Raw genomic sequence first — 6,310 nt, forward strand, 5'->3', positions numbered from 1 at the left:
AACCTTTTCCCTGAGATCTCGTAGTGGTCTGATCCTGTTGCTGTTGTCTCATAGGAAAAAAAGGAACAGTCAGACAATCGAATTTGAAAAAAATATCACCTAATAGAGAATGACAAGACGGAAGTTTTTTATATTTACAGTATATTCGTACGACGTTTAGTTTCGGAGATAAAAATTGAAAACTTAGAAAACCTTCTTCCTGAAATTCAATTTTTGCAACTAGCTTCTGACTTTTTAATTTTTATTATCGAAACAAGGTGTCCTATAAATAAACTGTAAATACAAAAAAGTTTCATCTTATCATCCCCTATAAGCTGATATTTTTTTTAAATTGATTTAACGGATATAAAGATTTCTCTGAGCCCATTTCTCGAGGTCTTCGCAGTCGAAGGGTTAATTACTTCCGTAGAGTATGTTTAGAAAATTGTAAGGAACGCTGTCGGGGAAATCGTGAGCGATGAAGTTGCTCTCGAGGAGAAAAACAATATTTATTAGCCCGTAGGGGACTAATCCCGGAAGTTTGTGCTCCGACACGGGATGCTTAGCGTTTATTGAAGCCAAGCCTAAGTTTCGGGGGTGCCCGTGCAAGTGGCAGACACGTTTAGGCGAAAGGAAACTTGATCGCGTGTTAAGGACCTGTCGGCTTCAACGCCTCGGAAACTGGGTCACATTTTGCAAATTTTCTACGAGAACGTATAAGCTGGATTATCTTAAAATTCAGCATACCTTCTCGTTTAGTATCGATAGCGGATGTATCCTCGTCTTTGTAACTTGGATAATTGATAGCGTATTTAAGAATTTTCAATATAATTTTGGGCGAACGTTTTAGATTCCTTGTGCTTTCAAAAGATGCGGAGTGGTTCGACTTTTGAATACGTAACAAATTGTAAGGTATGTATTATTCGAAGCTCAAATGTTTACAAGCGTAGGTAGTATTACTTGTACATATCGTACGCCCCCACTTTTTGGATCGCTGTTTAACGATTCGTTGCGCATTTGCGTTTGTATAGTCTGTCGTGTAACATGTGTCTATTATTAATGTAACATCGTTAATAGTCTCACCGAATGCCATAAATAAACATGAGAATTCGAAACGCATATTATTTACACGCCGCGTTTAGTACGGTTCCAATAATTACAATTCAACGTTAAACGATACTTCGAACGTTTTATATTACTCAACACGTAGACAAAAACGATGTTTCTCGAGAGCCAAATAATTAATACATACTTAGCCCTAGGAATGCACGCGTAAAATAATAATAATCGATAACTAATAATCGCCCAATGAATTAATGTCGTATCAACAACGAAAAATTAAAAACAACAAGAAGCAAGAGGATTTATCGGAGCCTGTCGATTAATGTAACCAGCGCAGCGTAAATAAGTGGAACGATACCATAAGTTCGTGGACGAAATGTAATACGCGAAATCCTGTAAATATATCGATCGATAAACGTAGTAGTAACGAATTGTTCCTGTGTTATTTTGTATCGCGAAAACGAAGATGGAGTTTTAGCTATTGAGCCCAGCTGAAAGCCTGTCCGTTCCAATGTACAGGTTAACGAAACATTATTTATAGAGATTACGAATAAACGTTTCCGTATCGATTAGTGTCCTTCGATGATTCACCTTACGTTCGATGCGAGTGCAAACATTACTCGTTATAAAATGTTCTGCTTATAAAATTTTCAAAGGAGAGAAAAAGGACTCGACGCATATTCCCTGTCGTCGATTCCTTCCATCGAGTCCTTTCGTCCGCTGTTTTCTCTTTAAATACCGTCAGGGTATTTAAGGTTCATCGATTCTCCTTTGTCGAGAGTCCCTTTACTCGTGCCCTCCCCGAAGGAAATCGAAAGAGTATTGAAAAGAAGATACGAGTCGAAAGAACGGTCGAGAGATTTTATCGAGAGAAGAGGCACGCCATTCGATGCTTCCCTTAATTCCCTTTCGACGGCGTACTTCGATTCTATCGAAGAACGAACGACCCAATACGCAATTAAGCGCAAAGAAATCGTCGAGTGTCCGTAATCGGCGATCAAAAAGAAATCGTTGGAATCAAAGAGAAATTTGCTTTGGCATTAGGAGGTTGCATCGAAAGCCACTGTTTATATACAAGGTGTTCCAGTCTGAGCGATACGGAGCTCTAACTCCAAAACTATCGGGCGAATGGAAAATTTCAAATATGGAAACTGCATGGTAAAATGGGACTCACGTTTCAGCGAGAAGGAATTTTTCTTAACTTTGTTATTTAACGAGATACGACGGTCAAGTTTCGTTTTTCAACGTTTTTCGTTTCTGTATATTTACTCTCCAGACCTGGCCCCAAGTGATAATCACTTGTTCAGATCGATACAACATGGTTTGAAAGACACACATTTCCGTAATTACGAAGAAGTTGAAGAATTATTCACCTCCTAATAATTGCTCGAAAATAATCGAAGCATTAATGCATAACAGTTTAAGCTGTTAACGAATTCCTTTAAATTGAAACGTGGCATCTTGCGTTACATTATTATTATTTGAACAGGTCTTCTAACAGCGAGTAACATTTGAATAGGAAGAAAATTGCACCTCATATTGATCCACGACGTCCACCTACACGTTTCCATGTTATATTATTGGATAATTCCATTATAGATATTTACAGACAATTGTAGTGGAACGTTTCGTTTTATAGGGTTCTCTCACCCGATTTTGACATCTTGTTTTTCTCGCTATTGTTACTTGTAACAAAAAATGTTTCAGCAGAGGCTTGAATGGTACCGAGTGGAGCATGTTCTGATGTTATTAGGTTTTTCGTGAGTGGACGCGTAAAGGTCATATAAAGGTCAACATTGTTTTTTTAAATGAAATGAGGTATTTTTTAATGCATCGATCGATTCAGCTGGACAATCGTAATAAAAAAGTACTATCTATGTAATGTTGAAAAATGAGTAGTTCAGGAGATGTTTCGATTTAAATAATTCTAAAACACCGTTACCGTTGTACTAAGACGTTAGCGTTTATTTACAGGACGTCTTAGTAATGATGCCTTAAGAATTTAAATAATTTAAATTTCAGAGTACTATATAGTACTCTGAAAATAAGATGAAAACTAAGCGGAAACGTATATGTTAATATTCTGTTTATTTTACTTCTATTTAGATTTATGTTGGAGAATGTGAGTTGTATTTACGAGTGATGTTTGGATCGAGTTCCATTGTGTAACATATCGGATGGCAATTAGAGGGATCTGTCGCGTAACCTGACCGAACCAGTCTTCGTTTAGGAGTCTCGGATTCTCTTCGGAGTCTTTTCTAAGGCGAGAAAACGAAGACGAAACTCTGACGTACGATTCGCGCAAGATATATTATACGAGCGTATATCATACGAGCGTATATTATACGAGCAGTTCCGGCAATTCGAGTCAGTGGATTCGGGCCCTTTTCGTTCGCGATCCCTGAGGGCTTTTGGTGTTTTCTCAGACCCTCAACGAAGCAGACAAAATTTCGCTTAAATAATAGGTAGAGTAACAGAACTTTGCTGGAACAGAGCTTTGTTATTGCACAGAGAGTTCACATTCTCTAATTAAAATTGTGATATTTTGTTTGTACGTCTTTTATCGATTATTTGAAATTTGTGTCCAGATTAGGTTACCACCCATCGTCCGGGAACGATATCCAACCCCATTGAATGCAACCACGTTAATTAATGGGCGAATTAATGAATGCGTAACTCGATGCAATCGACGAATCGACAATTCGTTCGTTTGCAGTTCGAATTATATTACCTAATCAATTACAGGATACTGTACGTGTTAGGTGATACCGTCAAAACAAACTACACATCACAAACTGTACATTAAAACGAAGATACAGTTAAATCGCACGTTTCCCTTGTCAGCCGTTCTATCCAAATGCAATTATTTATGATGATAATATTAATATAACAGCAGACATCGAAATGAGCATAGTAGTTAAATGTAGAATGCGAAGGATCTAACGAGAACAAATTCATGACAATGCGGTGTATTCAAATGCAATTATTTCTAATGGTAATGTAATATTAATATAGCAACAGATATCAAAATGGAGGATCTAAAGAAAACAAATTTATAATAATGGGATGTCGCGTTGGAATAATTGGAAAGGAAAATGACAATATTGGATATGACAAGATTAATGAATATATGTACGTGTACCAAGGAAGATAATGAGCGATTCGTCGTCTAATGTTCCCATGCTGTGACGTTAATTATAAAATCCTAATGTTGATGTACCGCGCGATATTGTCGAGTCTATAATATCGCGCAGAACATTAATATTCTATTTCTGGTATAATTAACGACGACACGCGAGGATACCGTGTGATAAATTGTCTATGATCGTCCTACGTACAGGTTCGTTTATCCTGTCGAATTAAATAGCGTCATTTTTCTCTTCCTTCTTATTATTGTGCTTCAATATAGCATTCCAATCACTTATTCTTATTCCAATTCTTATGTGTTTTTATGTTTTTTTGGTCTGCTGAACTCGAAAATCGCAATGAAAAATTGTTCTATGGATAGGTTTTTTTTTTATATGAATTTTTGAATTGTTTTCGATTTTTTTCTGAGATACCTTCACATTTTAGGCCATATCTCGAGTTACAAACGTCCGATTCGGTCGCACAAGATGCCATATTAAAGGTAATCGAATTTCCAATAATTGATTTTTACATTGCTTTCCAGTCGGTTTAATAGTTTAAGCGTTACGGGCCAATATATATGAGAAACTTCGATTTTTTTTCAGCTATGGAACACAACAATTTCTTCCATCGGCATATAAAAATAGAAACTGTCAAATTATGTCCAATTTCTTATTGTTCGCGTATAGATCGTACTTTTGCGAAGAAAACAAGCTTCCGTTGAAGATAATTTATGGATAAATACCGGAGTTAGGAATAATTGAGTATAACTTATGGATAATTTATGGAGATAATTTATGGATAAATACCGGAGTTAGGAATAATTGAGTAAAGGTACCAAAATTCCAATTTTACTCTGTTTTTGTATTTTTCTCCTATTTATATAGGAAACGTTTATTTAATTAATTTCGATAATAAGAAAGTTGTTGAAGATTTGCTGATAAATTATGCAAAAATGGGTACGGAATATATATTGTTGTTCTATTTGATTTGACAAAACGAACAAATTTGTACATTTAATTTCAATTTTAATTTCAACAGGCCTAAATATGTCGCTCTAAAATTAATTTTTTACATGCTCACTTTGATTTAATTACGCGAAGATATCTATGAAGAAGGAAATTATTATGTTTCATTCCATTAGTAATTATTTATTGTATCGCGAGTAATGTTTGTTTATAGGTACCTTTACCAAGCGCAACTGTGTTTCCTTTATGTATTTATTTGCGCAGCTGTTCCGCGAAAGCTACTATCCCATACCGTTGTTTATCGCTAAAGTTTTAAACCTCTCTTCGAACTCCAGGTGCTTCGAACTTCGAACTCAATTAACACGTTGACAGTTAACACTGCATCGGCTAAAAGTACGAGCGAGCCCAGTGATATAGAGACAGTAATGTTTCACCAGTTTGATCGATACTTCTGTGTTTGTTTCAGGTTTTCCTGCTTCTCGAAAAATTATTATTTGAACTGCGAGTGAAAGTCGAAGGCGTTGCTTCTCAGTTAAAAATCTTCTTTCTGCGATCATTTCGAGGGAAGCGGTGGCAACATTTAAACAGACTGTCTCTCCAATTTTTTACAGGAGACAATTCAGTCTACATTCGTTAATGAAGAGACACTGGATAAGATTAATTTCGAGTCACAGAATATACAAAGAAATTGTAGCTGAAAAGCTCGAAATGAAACGAAAGAGAAGAGTTTGTTTTATCTTGGAATTCGTATCCACCTGTGCTACCATCAGCCCTGTGTCGCATCCCTCCGTCGTGTCTTCTAATTGAGTTCCCTCATCAGCAACAAGAGAAGCGAGCGTGTTTCAGCCGTATTTCTGCGTGCACTTTATCACGTGTACCGCGTTTCCCCTTCAAGAGACTTTAAATTAATTGTCTCCGGTAAATCCGATCGGATACACCGCGTCTTCTCCATGCGATAAACTTTGAAACACCTCGGGCCTGTGCCTCGACACCCTCGATCAGGTCCTTCGAGACTGACAGGAAGCTGTCGCTGATCTCGCCCACGATCACCAAAGAATCCTAAATTAATTTTCTCGGACGCGATGACTGGGAATATTCGAGTGTTTTGTAGGTATCGAATTTTAAGAGTAAGTACAGGATATATGAGTATTTACATATTTAAATGCTGCTGTTTT

At 36.8% G+C, this 6,310-nt stretch overlaps 1 protein-coding gene across 1 annotated transcript in view; it reads left to right on the forward strand.

Moving 5' to 3' along the window:
• Positions 1-5,860, forward strand: part of LOC128879932 (G-protein coupled receptor dmsr-1-like) — a 26,051-nt gene extending 20,191 nt beyond the window's left edge. The window contains exon 5 of the transcript XR_008457723.1: positions 5,602-5,860. The gene's annotated coding sequence lies outside the window, so the exon portion shown is untranslated. The remainder of the gene's footprint in view (positions 1-5,601) is intronic.
• Positions 5,861-6,310: the final 450 nt, after the last annotated feature.

Source organism: Hylaeus volcanicus, chromosome 7, assembly GCF_026283585.1.
Source record: "Hylaeus volcanicus isolate JK05 chromosome 7, UHH_iyHylVolc1.0_haploid, whole genome shotgun sequence".
NCBI classification, from domain to species: Eukaryota; Metazoa; Arthropoda; class Insecta; order Hymenoptera; family Colletidae; genus Hylaeus; species Hylaeus volcanicus.